Below are 17033 nucleotides of genomic sequence, written 5' to 3' on the forward strand. Positions count from 1 at the left end.
ACTGTGGAGCCAGAGGTTGGGAGTTCGATTCCCCACTGTGCCTCCAGGGATGACAACCAGCCTGTGTAGCCCTGGGCAGAAGCTGCACCGTCCCAGGGCGCCCCCCAGAGGAATGGAACGGAAAACCACTTCTGAGTGTTCTCTACCTAGAACACCCTGAAGAGGGTCAACGTACGTCTTCACTGACTTGACAGCACATGATTATTATTTATACTACCTTGCAGAACCTTGCCAGGATTTGAGCTGACAAATTTTTTCAGCGCTACCTGAGATCCTTAAACCCCCTAATGACCCCTGGTTGGCCAGTATGGGGCCAAACCAGAACTGGGGAAAGTTGTTTGAAAGAACCCTTTCTAATACTACAGAATTCGATCATTTTCTCATTCTGTCCTAAACTAGAGGCTAGACTGGCTTGGGTATCCAATAAAGGATTCTGGGTATTGTAGTTCCCTGATGTAACATGTCCATGTTCTGGATCAGACCACATGTCATATTAAACATACAGGTGTATGTAACATACAACACCAAGCTTTCTGTGATCTTACAGAACAGCAGCAAACTCATACTCCTGAATTTTAACTTCCTTCCGTTGCCGCAGCCTGAAGAGTTGTAGCACTAGTTCTTCAACAGGAAAACATGTTGTAAAATGATGATCCTGCTTATACAAGGTATCTGAGCAGCCCACCCACCCCAAAACGTAAGTAACGGGTATCTGAGGTGATTACTACATATATTTTTTTTGCTTTCTAGCTATGCTTATGGAATTTGAGAGAGACTAAAATTTAGCTGTCAACTGGGACACCTGTCACTCAAAGGGGGGGGGGGGAGGAAGGGAGCCCTATTGATTGTTATTAATGGTTTAGGATGTAGCCGCTCGGCTTCCAACCAACTCAAGATGTTGGAGACAAGCTGTCTGGGACTGCCTGTGATGTCGTAAAACGACAACCAGGCAAACCGCCCGGAGAATAGGTGTAACCAGGATTCTTAACTTCATCCCCACCTCAGATCTTCCTCTTTGGCATATCACCACAAAAAAATCTTGCTTTTTAGATGATGTCAACAACCACGGGGGGGGGGAGGCGGGGAAGAATTTGGGGTTGGGGGTGGGGAAGACTGGCTTTGTTACTTTGCTGAACTCTGCGAGTCGGGAAGGAGAAAAGGAAGGATTAGAAAAGGAAAGGGGGGAAAACACCTCCGGAATCCATTTCATAAATCCGTAAAAAGATTGTTAGGAAAATGTACGGTTACAGAGATGGTTCTAAGTTTTTGAGAGTTATCGGAGGACACGGCACTGGAGATGTTGGTTCGTGCCGGTTCGTTTTTAGCGGAACGGGTGTTCAGCATTTCCAGTACCCTGGCTTCCCTGCCCTGCCTCCTCTTGGCACTGCCCGTCAGTGGGCACCTGTCAGAGGAGGTGGGGCTGGGAACCGCCGAACACCTGTTTGGCTGAAAAACGAACCAGCACGAATCCCCGAATCAGTGATTCGTGCCCAACTCTACATGGTACATTCCCTGTGTGTAGCATCCCGTGACTCTTTTGCCAGGGTGACCCCTATCCTTTTGCTCATCTCTTTCTCATGGATGGAAAAGTTACTTTTTGGGGACTATAGCCCAGAATTCCCTGCTGGCTGGCGCATTTGGGAACCTGCAATTCAAAGAGCTACCCCAGCGGGGAGTGGCACTTCACAGAAGGAACATTTTCCCAGATCTGCTTTGCTTGAGTGCCCCATATTTCAGCATGAACATATCTGATTTATGAGTTTCCTGCCTTGGACGAGGGTCAGACTAGATGACCCTTGGGTGCACCTTCCCACTAAGAGTTTCCATAATTCTCTTATTTCATCCAGTTTCAGAAGGTGGCCACAGCAGGCTTGGTTGGTACATGGATAGAAGACCACTGAGAAAGAGGATCTCCAGGTACTTTCTGGAAACGAATCTAACGTCCTGAGGAGCCATGTCTGCTACCAGTCAGAGCTGGAAAAATTGGACTAGATGGAGCAAAGGTATATGCTCAGATCAATGTACCTATGTTGCGAAGTCCATATGGTCCTGATGCGAAGCTCTGACTTTGCAGGAGATGCTCAGCTTTTTAAACTGAACTACAGTTCCCATGTTCCTTCATTGTTGGCTGAATGGTTGCAAGGTTGGTTTCCTGATTCTCCAGGAGACACATGTGTCTGGAAACCTGGAGACTTGTGGGCTGGTCAGTATAAATGGTGCTGAGCTAGATGGAACCAGGGTCTGCCTCTCTATAAGACAGTCTTGCTACATGTTTGGGGTTAAAAGGTAACACAGGATTCTAGTCATCATTGTTCTGAGTAAGGAGGGAAAGACCTAGTTCAGGGAATGAGCATATGTTTTGGATGTTGTCTGATTCAGTTGGAGTAATCTCCGGGCTGACAAACACTCTTTGAAGCTGTGGGCCTTAGAGGCTTCTTAAAGCTTCATTATTCTAGGATTCTGTATTGACAAAACTGAATGAAACAGATAGTTTGAGTCAAAAGAGGACAACTTGCTATCTTTCTCCTTTCCTCTGGTCCCAATTCTTTAGGGCCACACCTTCAAAGCCTACTTGTGGCTTTCTATAGATTACGTGTGCATCCTCAAGCAAATATTTGATGGTGGGTACCTTCCATGGAGGATGTGAACGTATTGACCTGGGTAGGTGGCACCAGAGTTGCCCTTTCTGCTGTTACATTAACTCGATGGCCAGAATCCGATTCAGTTTCCACTGGGCTAAGACGGATCATATCAGTGACGGAGGCCAATTGCGGCTAATTGGAAAGGTGTCGGTGGCATTCATGGCTGCACAACGCACACGGCCAAGAACTCAACCTGCACCTCATTAACAAGTGGCCATTTGCTGCCCTCACTCACCACATTTGCCTGACACAACCCTCCATTGCAAGAAGAGGCTGGCTGCGTTCAACTTTGAACCTGGGGAACTTTGTCCTGGAGATAAATGATTGGGGGAAATGTCAGGTACTAGGCAAGACAAAGGACATGTCTGGGGCATTTGGCTGGCGGCCATGTGCAAGCCAGTACTAGAAAGCACACCCGATGCCAGTCCCTGTAACGTCCCATCATAAATTTTTGCAAGGCTAAGATGTCTAATGCTGGTGATGAGGATTTCCTTGGTGGAAAGGCACTGCCCTTTTGAAAAATAAATATATTCCCAGTCTTGGGGGTGACATGCCCAGCTCGCTCCGATGTCTCTTGCTCTCCTTGACCAAGGTTTGTGCCCTTTTTAATCGGATGCCTGCTTGGGAAGACGGAGGATATTTAGCAGCTCTGAGAAAATGGGGACTTCCGTGGCATGCTAGCCTCCATGCCTAAATCCATTCGGCTCAATGTTCTGCACAAATCCAGTCTAAATGGAAAAAGCGAAGGGAGGCACCTGCTTTTTCAGTTAACAACAGCAACAGCAACCATCATCATTTGGGAAATAAATAATCCTTCCTTTATACCATGGACATCTATTCCTTAGAGAGCAGGGTTCTAATGGATACATGCCCCAAATATCTGATTTCCTTTAGGTTATTCCTGTCTCTCTCTCTCTCTCTGCAATTATTATCTATAATTATAGGCTGATAATTATATAATCTTTAAGAATGTATATCATTTGTGAAAGACTGGACAAGCTGGCAGCAAGGAAGGGTGTAACCTGCATCACAAGCTATTTAAAAAAGAAGAAAAGAAAATGCAATTATATTTCTTTCAGACGGAGCTGTAATCTTCCCAATGGGGGTGGGTGGGAAAAAGAGAGAAATCACGGAAATATTATGAACGTTCCATGGCTGTGGGTTCAAAGTTCATCCGGCTTTTGCAGGGCTAGAAATATTTCTTTTAAAACCTGACCTGTGGGTTTCCGAAACACAAGAGAGAGCCAGTGTGGAGTTCTGGATAGTCGGTCTAGGATCTGGAAGGCCTGGGTTCAAAGCCCACTCAACCATGGAAATGTAGGGGAAAGACAGTGGCAATAGTAAGCTCACACCTTGAACGTCCTGTGTAGCTCGGAAACCCCGACTACACAGAACAGCATGTGTTTGTGAAATGTCAGGATGTTGCAGGTCATGGGACCATTGCCGAGGTAACCCAAGGCATGTCTGCTCAAAAGGACGCCGTTCTGAGTTCCCTCCCATGTACATGTATACCGAATATAATCGCTGTTGAGTTAGGAACAGACACGCAGAGGATGGCATTGTAAATCTATTGGCATTATTGTTTGGGACCAGCTGGAACGCCAGCCCGTCAAGGAGGAAAGACTGAAAGAACTGGGCATTTTTAGACTGGAGAATAGAAGACAGAGGGGAGAGAGGAGAGCCCTTTTCAAAGACTTGAAAGGCTGTTCTACAGAGGACGGGCAGGATCGGTTCTCCATCCTCCCAGAGTGCAGGACACGCAACAATGGGCTCAGGTTAAAGGAAGCCAGATTTCAGTTGAATATCAGGAAAAACGTCTCAATTGTTAGAGCAGTATGACAAGGGAACTGATGGCCTCAGGAGGTGGTGGGTACAGTGGGGTCTCTACTTAAGAACGGCCCTACTTAAGAACAATTCCACTTAAGAACAGCTCCATTTGCTAAATTTTGCTTCTACTTGAGAACAAAAATCCAAGATAAGAACAGGAAAAAAAAAACTTTCCTGCTCTTTTTTTAACCTTAGGTCATCTTAGGTTAAAAAAAAGTTCTCCCCCTAGTGATAGAGTACGTATTAACCAGCTTTGCATTAATTCCTATGGGAACTAATGCTTCAATGTACGAACGCACCTCTACATAACAAAAAAACAGCCAGAACAGATTAATTGGTTTTCAGTCCATTGCTTCAAAATTAGCTTCGTCAGAAGTGCTTTTAACACTGTTCCCTGACCTAAGGGAAAAAAAGAGAAAAAATATCCCCCTCTAGTGGTCGAAGGCGGAATAGCAGCTTCCCATTAGTTTCTATGGACGGAAAAGAGCAGATAGGGATTAAATGGTTTTCAATGCATTCCTATGGGAAATGCAGATTCTACATAAGAACTTTTCCACTTGAGAACCACCTTCCAATACGGATTAAGTTCTTAAGTAGAGACCCCACTGTACTCGAATTTTGGAGGCCTTCGAGAAAAATGTAGACAACCACTTGGCAGATCTGCTTGGATTTGGATCCCTGCCTTGAGCAGGGGGTTGGACTTGATGGCCTTGCAGGCCTTCTTCTAACTCCCATGTTTCTAGGATTCTAAGCATGATGTCTTGAACATGAGTGTTCAAGAAATCTCAGCCACCACCCCTATGTAGCCAGTGCCATGTACTGAAATGATGAGGGGGCCCTTAACTGGCCCAAACTTCCATGTGCTATTTCCCTGAAGGTCAATGAGTGACAAGACCATACATATCCATTGATGTACAATTACGATGAGAGGTGATACGGTAAACAGGCTGTGACCAAAGACCCCAATCTCAGCCCCTCTGTGAGAACAGGAGGCAGTGATAGCTGCTCAGATGCTGTGGAACTCATTGCCACTGGAAGCTAGGGGAAAATATTCTCTTCAGGCAAGTTTCTGGCAGCTGAAGGGGATGCAAAATGAAGACCTTTTAGGAAAGGATGCTACACTTTCTGTTTAAAAAATGCTTTTAGTTCTCTTCAAATGATGCTGGTGGTGGGTGAGGAAGAAGAACGTACTGTATTTGAATATTATATCTTAATGTACCTTTAAAAAGCAGGGGTGGGGTGGGGATGGTGGTGGAATATTTGTAAGTTTCCACATGTCTCTCTTAGCCTTGCAAAATGTCACAGACAGACAGACAGACAGACAGACAGACAGACAGACAGACAGACAGACAGACAGACAGACAGACAGATAGATAGATAGATAGATAGATAGATAGATAGATAGATAGATAGATAGATAGATAGATAGATAGATAGATAGATAGATAGATAGATAGATAGATAGATAGATAGATAGATAGATAGATAGATAAGTGATGGATGGATGGATGGATGGATGGATGGATGGATGGATGGATGGGTGGATGGGTGGATGGGTGGGTGGGTGGATGGGTGGATGGATTAGGAAGGAAGGAAGGAAGGAAGGAAGGAAGGAAGGAAGGAAGGAAGGAAGGAAGGAAGGAAGGAAGAAAGACAGACAGACAGGCAGGCAGGCAGGCAGGCAAGCAGGCAGGCAGGCAGGCAGGCAGACAGACAGACAGACAGACATCTGACTTAGTGTGTGTGCAACAAATAACTTTAATGGAAATAAACATTAGAAGGGCAATTTGATGGTTTACTCAGAAATTAAGGTTCATAACAGGTTATATAAAACCTATGTGTGAGCTACTGATTAGCCCAGTGGTTTAGGTCTCTGACTGTGGAACCAGAGGTTGGGAGTTCAATTCCTCATGGTGCCTCCTGGGCAGGGGCTGGACTTGATGATGATTCCTAGGGTCCCTTCTAGCTTTGCAGTTCTAAGATGGTGGTGGTGGTGATGATGAACTAAACTGAAATGGAAAGCATTTATTAAATGCATTATTTTCTTGGAATAGACATGGGCTTCAGGACAGACTGTCATCCATTCTACATCCATTTATCTACTATGTATGGCACTAAAACGGCTTTAATAAAATACAATCTGCAGGTTCCAGGTTGGACAAACATTGAAACAATGTTGTGGTAACATCAAACATTTGTAAATTTGTCCAATTTTGAATTATAGCAACATTTCATTTTTTAAATCATAAATATACTTGGGGGCACGGACACACACACACACACACACACACACACACACACAGAGAGAGAGAGAGAGAGAGAGAGAGAGAGAGAGAGAGAGAGAGTATATTTCTGCATACCACCTAAGTGGGCAGGTCTTTATTTTTCCTTCTTTTTCCTTGATTAATGAAGAAGGTTTGATGAGGTATTTAAAATTACCTTTAATCACCATGCTTAACCGGGTGGGGCAGTCATTTGGGGCTAAGGCAGATAATGCGTTTTCGAAATGTTTGCTGAACGCCGAAGGTTACAAAATGGAGGGATAGCATCTCTCTGTTTGAAAATGCAGCGATTGCCTTGATAAATCGGAAAGCGAAGCAGATAACAGAGAGGCGAAATTCAGCGGAGATAAAGTTTAAGCTGGCAACGTCCAAGAAGGGAGAATCAAATGCAAGAAAGATAACATGAGAGAATCACTCGCAGGCTAGGCGCATTAATTAGGAAATTAACAGCTGCCAGTTGGTAAACGTCTCCCTTCTCTGTAAATAACAGCATCACTATTATTTGCCCAGGACTGAAATGCAAAAGAGGAAGGGCGATTATATAACCTTGGGCACGAGAGATATACCAATTAAAAATTCAAAAAGTTACTCTGTGAGACGCTGATGCTGAAAATCTCCAATCCAGCTTTGTCATCGTTGTGCTCCAGCAAATCACTTCCAACGTATGGCAACGCTGTAAATGTGTGATCTCCAATATGTCCTGTTCTCCACAGCCCTTCTCAGCGCTTGTAGACTCAAACCAGTGGCCTCCTTTAGGGAGTTATCCTATCTCGTATTCAGTCTTTCTCTTTTCCTGCAGCCTAGCCAATTAAAAAAAAATCCAGCCTTTATTGGGTAGTCCAGGGGTGGGAGAGGATAGACTGGAATGTGGAGGTAGATCTAATCTCTATGGATGAGTGAAGAGATTCTATGATTTTAAAAAAGGGGGATCTTATGTGTTCTTGATTTATGGGAAAAGACCTGACAAATAACAACTTGACAAGCCGACAGAGGCCTGTGCAAACTCCAAAAACTGCCATAAAATTTGAAGATCAGGTGATGGAAGACTTAGAGATATACAGAAGAGCGCAACAAGCGCATGTACTTTTGCTACTGCATTCAATTTGTTTTCTAAGAACTTTTTTTTGGAAAAGCACTTGCTGATTCAAATGAAAGTGTCATTGTCAGCAGAGAGGTGACCAACAATATCAAATATGCAAACAGTGTAGTATTATTCGCCTATCGTTTAAGTTACTCAATAGAGTAAGTAATGAGCGTGATCTAAAAATGAATGGTATGAAAATCAATTTCAAGGGGATCGGCAAAAAGCATGAAATGCATTTAAAGTTCCAAAGCTGAAGTGTGGAGCAAATCGGTAAACCTAAGTCCATTGGACTTGGGTTGAATGAACAGTGCGATTGTTTGTGGTTGTGTGATGTCAAGTTGCTTCCACCTTTTAGCAACCCTAATAGGGGTTTCAAGGTATTTGTGATATTTGGGAAATGGTTTGCCAGTACGTTGCGGTATTTTAAGGTGAGCTTTCCTGGAACAAGTCCACTTCTTCAGACATAAGAGTGCGAATACAGGGACTACATGGCAGAACATTCATATTGGGCTCGAAGATAAAGGGATAGTTGTGGTTAAAACACTCAAGTTGCATTTCATACTTAGTAACGATTTAGGACCCCTGTTTGGCGTTCATTACTTTTGAAGTTTTGTTCCGTAAACAGCAATGATTAGTGGCTAAAAGGAGTACAAAGACACACACACACACACACACACACACACAGAGAGAGAGAGAGAGAGAGAGAGAGAGAGAGAGAGAGAGAGAGGAGGTGCATATGGCCAGCCAAAGACAATAGTTCCTGCTGGCTGGTCCCAAAAAAGATGTTTTGCTACGGTTGCTTAAGGACTGATTCATATGAGTTAATTTCTGCGTGGGAGCCAAGGTGTGAAGAATTCTGCCCAGAGGCTGCTATCCTGTCACTGCTGAAGTCAAGATCCCTGTAAGCAGAGTTCTATGGAATAAAAGAACAACTATTTTGTTCAAAATCAAACCTGAACTCTCTCTGGAGTCAAAAATGTTGAAACTGAGCCTGTCCTACTTTGGGCACATGATAAGAAGGCAAAGGATTCTCTGGGAAAGACAATAAGGCTGGCAAAGGCGGAAGGCAGCAGGAAAAGAGGAAAAATGGAATATGAGATGTAGAGACTCCCTAAAGGAAACTCCAGTCTAAAAGAGCTGAGCTGGGCAGTTGAATACAGGGCATTTTGGAGATTGCTCATTCATAGGGTTGTCATACCTCGGAGGCAACTTGATGGCACATAACAACCCAAAGAACCATGTGTCCTTTGGTTTATTTTTTAATTCTTCAACAACACTGTTGATACCTTGAGATGTAATTACTGCCCTGAGCATTCTGGGCCCAGCATTGCTGAGGACATCCTGCTTCATACTAGATGTTTTGCCTTACAAATCTCAAGAGCCCCAACCAACATGGGCAATGGGGAGCTGTAGTCTGAAACCTCTAGACTGCCACCACATTTCCTATCCCTTCTCTAAAGAGCATCTTCTCCTGGGTAAGTTTCCTTAATCTTAGATTTAACTGATGTTTTATATGGGCAGACTACGACAGCCCTTGAGCCAGGCTTGTGATAGCTGGAGAATCTTAATAAGTTATAAGATATGTGGTCCCCAACCTTTCGCACCTCAAACATCCCACCAATTCCTGTTATCCATGTCCCACAGTGATCCAAAAGTCACTTTTTATGAGAATAAGAGATATATGTTTACAGGTATGTTGTATTACAGTGATCCTTTATGGCAAGGTGTTGTGGGGGGAGCGATAACGGAGGATTAGGAGAAACAATGGATGGCCAGACTTACCACTAGTAAGCCAAGAGATTGCAGATGAATCGTCTATCGTCAGAGGACAGGTTAAGGGGAGATGACAGGGAGGACACAACTTCAGTACAGTCATTGGTGGGATGTATAAGACATGAAAAAATGACCACAGGTGATCCACAGCTGGGGCATGGAGAATGAACTCTAGTTATTATTGTTTTCCCCCGGACCACTTTTCTTCTGCTGGTCAAGTCATTTTTATGAGACCCTGACATCCCATCTGGACCACGTGTTCCACTGGACTAGAACCTCTAAAGGCCTAAATACCTTCTATGAGTGCATGATCATCCTTTTCCCCTTACATTTGGGATGTGCACAGATGAGCCATGATGAATCTAGGCACCCCTGTGCACATTGTGTTTATGATACGATGCACTGGTTGTCCTCTAACGTTGCAGAGACAAAGCAGAAGGCAGGCATCAGCAGTCTTGCTAATTAGCAACACCTTGTTTCTTCCGGTGTGTCGATGTGTCTGTAAACAGCTTTGATTTCAAAGAGACAAATCCAGATTATAGGGATTTTATAATGATAGGTGTGGCCTCATGATTTGGAGTTTTTGCTTGAGAGTCACATACCTGTAATCTTTTTTCCTTCCTAAGACTGGCAAATCCATTATCCTTGGGCATTCTTGGTTCGTAATGATGGATAATAAGCTCACCACCTCCCATTTTCCTCTCTTCTTTTACATTTGGGAGGTGGTGAGCGCTCCAACACTGGAGGCCTTCAAGACTAAATTGGGCCATCATCTGCCAGATCTGCTTTGAGTTGGATCCCTGCCTTGAGCAGGGGCTTGGACCTGATATCCTTCTAGACCCCTTCCAACTCCAATATTCTAGGATTCTAGGATTCATACAGGAAAGAGGTCAAAGCAGATTTGATACCAACTTCTGATGACTCTTCTCTAGTATCCCTGTGGTTCTTTTCTCCAGAAGGTGGTCCCAAATTAATTAGGAGAGAAGAGTTACCTATATTGCTCTGCCTTAAGAGCTTCTGGTCTGGCTCCGTCTCCTTGTCTTTAGCTGTGGACAAGGAAAATGAGGATAGTGTGGGTAGATTGTTGAATCAGAACATGGGGCATCTAAGTCATGATGCTCACTGGTTGACAACAGATCAGGTGTTCTGACTCAGCTTGTATGGTTGCTGTGAGGCTAAATAGGAAAACCATGTATGCCACTCACTGGAGGAATGGTGCAATACGAATGCAGGATGGGTGGGTAAGCAGACAGGTAAATAAGTAAGTAGGAAGGAAGTTAAGTTGATAGACAGATAGAAAATCACAAACACATGTTGCTTTTGTTCAGTGATGAATCACTAGGAATTTAGCATAGAATTCATTTGAAAACTGGTTGTGTAGACATGGAAGATTTTAGAAGTCTGACTTAGGAGAGATAATGTTTTATCACATTCTAATTGTGAAGCTGGCAGCGTATCTGTTTTGGCCCTGAAATTAGGATCGCCATGTAAGCAGCATCGCTTTCTCTGAGATATCAGGGTCAAAACCTGAAACTTTTAAGTCCTTGTGATGTCTCAGTTGGGGGGAAGGGTGTCTGGACCTGCCGACAATGGAAAGGGTCATGAAGGCGACCTTCGGGGTAAACGGGCCCTGACTATGAGTGGTTTTTATTTTCTGCAGGCCTGCCTATGCCACGTGAGATGTATCATCATGAACTCTGAGGGTCAGAATACTCTCTGGACTTTCGGCCTGACGTCCAAAGAAAGTCATGTATTTTCGAACGTGGGCTTCATCCCATTCACTCACCCATCCGAAGTGCCCCACAAGGAACAAAAAGCAACAGGCAGTCTAATAGGTCGTTGCAGCAAAGGACCCCATTGGGGGCAATGAATTAATATGGGGGGTTCCGTCATGAGTTGCGGAACAAATGACTTTTTCAAATTAAATTTCCAAGATCTTGTCTGAATGCAACGACTTATTTTCAAACTGCCTCCTATGCATGAAGTCTAGGACTTCTCTCTCTCTCTCTCTCTCTCTCTCTCTCTGTGTGTGTGTGTGTGTGTGTGTGTGCGTGGTGCGTGCTAAAATATATTTGTCTCATTCTGAAGATGTTGACAAAGTGACACAAACACAGAAACTAGGGATGTAACAAATATTTGAACTGTGTTCAACCTTCATGGCAACTCGCTGGAGGTATGGAACGGATAAATAATAATTGTGTGCTGTCAGGTCAGTTCTGACCTCTGGTGACCTTTCGCAGGGTTTCTCAGGTAAATACTCAGAAGTGGTTTAACCTTCCCTTCTTCTGGAGATGCCTAGGAATGATGCAGCTGGCCCAAGGCTACCCAGGCTGGCTCTTCCTCCAGGAGGCCCAGTGGGGGAATCCAACTCCCAACCCTTTGCTTCTCAGCCAGATGCCTAACTCACTGAGCGATCCAGCCAGCTGAAACTAGTAAAACCACTCCTTAAATATCTCACTTACCTTGAAAGCCCTACAATAAATTGCACACTATACAATGTTTTTCCCCCCGCAGAATCCGGGAAAAGCATTCCAAACTGTGTAAAAGTGCCCAGAACTCTCTCATCATCCTGCACTATAAGGAAAAAACTTTGATGACGATGATTCTCACCCGTGAGAATGCCAAGACGCATAAAAATGCACAGAACTCATAATCTTGCACAACGAGGAGAAAACTCTGATTATAATTATTATTATTTTTTAGTCTCACCTAAGCAAAGATTTGAAGCCCTAAACAGACTGCCTGTCTGCTGAGAAAAAAAGATGGGTCCTGTATTCCTTCCGTTTCGCACTTCCCAGTCTTAAAACTCTTAGCTGGTAACCATTTGCCCAATACCGCACGGGGTTGCGAAGATGGCAGAATTATCTGAGGCTCATAAAGTAGGTGGAAGATTAAAGGCCTCCCTGCTCTCGTCGTAGTTCCCAGCGTTTTATATGGCAATGATTATCAAAGTGTTGGGAACGGCAGTGAGAAACCACGAGCCCTTTATAAGTCGCAACTGCTTGTGTTGGGTTTAATAAGCACACAAGGATCAGCCGTTTCTCATGGAAAAAAAGTCTTTCCTGTGCTGTGTTGCAACGCACCTATTAAGTTATTGATTTGAATGCTCAGGGATATTTCACACGAACGTTCCCATGTCTTCTTGAAGGAGACGGAGTTGGGTATAATTCGCTACCAAGAGCTTTCATCTGTTTACATCAATCTCCTGGCACATACAGCTGTTAACTGGGCTGCTGTGCTCATAAACATCTGGGTGACATTCTCTCTCTTTCTCAGAGGTGTGAGGTTCAGCCTGGAGACCCGACAGGACCATCACTAGATGCAAAAGGGGGTGGGGAACAGGGGGGAAAAAAACCCGTAAGCAGTAAGTGCCAGGAAATATACGAGAACCAGTGGACAGAATGTCAGACTCCAACTCTGTGGAGACCTGCATTTGAATCCTTCATCTGGCTATGGAACCTACTGGGAGAGGGGGGGGTTGAAATGGGTAAAACCAGTTCTTAACCATCTCACCTCCCTTGAAAACCCCACAAAGGCGGCTGTTAAGTCAGATGTGACTTAGCAGCATGTGTACACAAACACACACACACACACACACAGACACACACAAGCCAAAGAAATGGCAAAAAAATTCTCAATGGGATTTAAAATCCTTGCTCACTGTGGAGATGTGTTCTTGAGGACCATGAATCAGATTTAAGAGAACCTGGGTATTAAAAGCACCAACACAAGTAACAAGGACCTTGTTTCCCTGAAAATAAGACCTAACCTGAAAATAAGCCCTAGTATGATTTTTCAGGATGCTCGCAATATAAGCCCTACCCCCAAAGATAAGACCTAGTTAAATGAAACCCCACCCTCCATCATTGTGAAGCAACCAGAAGATGACATGTATTTGAATAAACGTAGATGGGTGTACATAAAAAATAAATAAATAAAACATCCCCTGAAAATAAACCCTAATGTATTTTTGGAGCAAAACTTTTTTGCTGTCTTATTTTTGGGGAAATACGGTAATTTGAGCCATTGGAAAACACTAAAAGTTAGCTACCCAAATTGGTTAGGCGGTGGCTATGCCTGCTTGTGTTTTTTTCCCCTTTTATTTTCAGGTAAAGAGCTTTCTGCATGTGCAGATTGCTACAGTTAGTTCAAAGCCTGGAAACATTACTTTTTCCTACTACAATGCCCAGAATCCTCCAAAAATGTAGCCCAAAAAGGCAACCTTTCAAAGATGAAGGGTTCTGCTTGTTATCCTTTGCTAAACAGAGGCCAGACTCAAACAGCTTCTTCCTCGGCAGAACTGTACTCATAGAAGCCAGCTTTAGGAGGTTCTGTAACTCAGTCTAGCTCTCTTTCCTTCTGCACTGTCCTTAAACAAATTTCCTGAAGCAACAAATATGACTATCTGGAATAATACAAAAATGCAGGAGCAGGTGATACCTTTATTAGGTCATTAACAAAACCAAACAAACCACAAACAGCTAGCTTTCAGTGATAATTCATCTTCTTCAGGCTGTGCCCCAAATTCTTGTGGATAGTGCCCAAAATGATATGCTTTATTAAAGCCCTAAAGTTTCATGGCTGTTGTTTAGCTTCTTCAATGGATACAGATGCAGTCAGCAAAAAGCCTGTGAAGGGAAGGTATGGTTTCGAAGTCCTCCTCAGCCAGCAGTTTGGAATTGATCACCCAACTCTTGACACAAAAGGTCTTCCGAGAACTCTGCATCTCCCTCATCTCTCCCCTCGCCTTCTTTTTGAAACTTAAAGAATTTCTTACTTGGCTAGGGAAAACAAGGTAACACAGAACCATGGCAAACCTCCATCAGAGTTGGGATTAAACCTTCATTTAACCACCAGGAACAGCCCATTTTAACCCAATTAAAGCCAAACCAATAGTTTCACCCGGAGGAGGCACTCCTCAGCATGCAGTGCTGCTTGGCTGGTGTTCAAGAGTCCATGGTGTTTGAGAATTAATGTTGTTCTTCAGGTGCGATATCGGTACCCCCAGACGGAGGTGGTTTCCTCGTTGCTTAGACCTTATTGGCCCCTTCCAGCCCAGTTATTCAACGATTCCAGTTACACACAACATAGATGAGACAGGACATGATGGACGTTTGGGGTTCTGGCACCCTGTTCTGCTGTTTCCCCCATGCCCCTTTAGAGCCGTGGTTTTCCCGCCAGGGTCCACCAATGTTCCTGGCCTAAAACTCCACTAGCTGTGCTAGCCAGGATTTCTAAGAGTTGTACTTAGGGGTCGAATCTCAAGTGGCAGGACTCATGGTCAAGTTGGACTTCCGCCGCACCACCAACTTGACTTGGACTTGACTCGGATTTTTAGTTCAACGACTCAGACTTGACTGATTACTCGGAATCCACCCACCTGCCCCTTTTTTTTTTGGGGGGGGAGCTTGTTTTTACAAGGGACTCAGACTTAGGACTTGGTCCTGAAGACTCAAGGACTTGGGACTCAAACACTTGCCAACATCCCTAGCTGTGGTCCAAGAACATCTAGAGATCCAAGGTTGGGAACCACTGCTTCAGAGTCTGGTCAAGAGCCACTGCCCCTTCTTCTACGTCATTGGTGAAATCACTCCATATCCATTGGAATTGGTTAACTTTCTGGAATTATTTTGCTGTGGAACCTGGGGAATTTGCCGAAGAGCTTTGTTGAGACCACTTTGCGCAGGGGGTGTGTTTCAGAGACAACATATGTTGTTATTATTCAGTCGTTGAGTCGTGCCTGATTCTTCATGACCCCAAGGACCAGAGCGCGCCAGGCCCTCCTGTCTTCCACTGCGTCCCGGAGTTGGGTCAAATTCATGTTGGTCGCTTCGATGACCCTGTCCTTCCATCTCGTCCTCTGTCGTCCCCTTCTCCTCTTCCCTTCACAATTTCCCAACTTCAGGGTCTTTTCCAGGGAGATTTCTCTTCTCATGGGATGGCCAAAGGATTGGAGCCTCAGCTTCAGGATCTGTCCTTCTAGTGAGCACTCAAGGTTGATTTCCTTCAATATGGATTGGTTTGTTCTCCTTGCAGTCCAGGGGACTCTCAAGAGTCTCCTCCAGCACCACAATTCAAAAGCATCGATTCTTCAGTGGTCAGCTTTCTTTATGGTCCAGCTCTCACTTCCATACATCACTACAGGGAAAACCATAGCTTTGACTATTCGGACTTTTGTTGGCAAGGTGATGTCTCTGCATTTTAAGATGCTGTCTAGGTTTGTCATCGCTTTCCTCCCAAGAAGCAGGCATCTTTTAATTTCCTGGCTGCTGTCACCATATGCAGTGATCATGGAGCCCAAGAAAGTAAAATATTTCCACCTTGTGCAGAAAAATCACCCCTGTCTCAGTATTGCTATTGAAAAGATTCGGTCTTCTCACCCCTTCTGCTCAACCTGAAATGGCCCACAGGCCAAATATTCTGAAACAGGAGTAAGTTCCTATTTACAAAAGCAACCTCTGATAAGGTAGCCCTCATCAGCTGGGGAGTGCCAAAATGCACAAATATTTTCCTCTTCCGAATTTTAGAGACATCATGTTCAAAAAATCTTCACCGTGAACCTCACCATGTCGTACCCCAAGCACAAAATGTTGACACTGCCTACCATGGGGGAGCAAACAGACTTCAACTTACTTGCAGGCAAACCCTCGTCGGTCTCTCCGTTTTGGGAGTGCGTCGGCTGCAATGTGAGTTAGTGCATGAGTGGCGTCACCCCTGAGCACCTGAGGAGGTGACTTCATTTCCTCAGCTCCAACATGTCATTCCAATTTCCATCTCCAATTTTCTTGGCTTCCCCCAAGTTCTGCCTGCCTGCCGCCGTTTTCTCCAAGTTGCGAATGCCACCTTTTCTCAGAAGGATCCTTCCTCTCTTGTTGAGTTTATTTTCGTGACTCTTCCCAGATGAAATTTCTCCCCTGAGGATTTTAATCCAAAAGATCACTCCCTTTTTGTCAGTTGAGATGCGTCCAGATTCCTTTGGGTTTCTGAACAGGGCCTGCTTGGCTGACCTTTGCTTTTTGACCTGGCCACCTTGATGCTGGGTATCCCAAGACCCGCCACTCTCTGGATTTGAAAAATTGTGACATGACAGCTGGATTTGGTACTTCTGTGTACATGAAATCTGGAGACATGATAGAAGCTAAAGAACAAAGTAAATCTGTGGAATTTCAGATGGGGTTTTGTGCACTAACCACCTTTAACATTTGCTTTTAAGAATAAGGCTGAAGTGGTCACTGCCCCGCCATCTGATTCTGTTTGTGCATTGGCTTTCTGTTGTCCCAGAATAAAATTTGGATGTCGTACTTCCATCTGTATCTCATACAAATTGGACCAAATAAAGTTGATTCATATAGTGATTTATCTCAAGCTGGTGCAAAACCCAAATGAAACTCCACAAGCCCTCCTGTGATGTTGATTTTGTTGTTG

General features: G+C 44.3%; 1 long non-coding RNA gene across 1 annotated transcript; it reads left to right on the top strand.

The window, feature by feature from the left end:
* The first annotated feature begins 514 nt into the window (after positions 1-514).
* LOC144584080 (uncharacterized) lies at positions 515-11403 on the top strand. Its single transcript, XR_013538116.1, has 3 exons — positions 515-697; positions 1848-1917; positions 11269-11403. It is a non-coding gene; the product is annotated as an uncharacterized LOC144584080 (long non-coding RNA).
* Positions 11404-17033: the final 5630 nt, after the last annotated feature.

This window comes from Pogona vitticeps, chromosome 7 (assembly GCF_051106095.1).
Source record: "Pogona vitticeps strain Pit_001003342236 chromosome 7, PviZW2.1, whole genome shotgun sequence".
Lineage (NCBI taxonomy): Eukaryota > Metazoa > Chordata > Lepidosauria > Squamata > Agamidae > Pogona > Pogona vitticeps.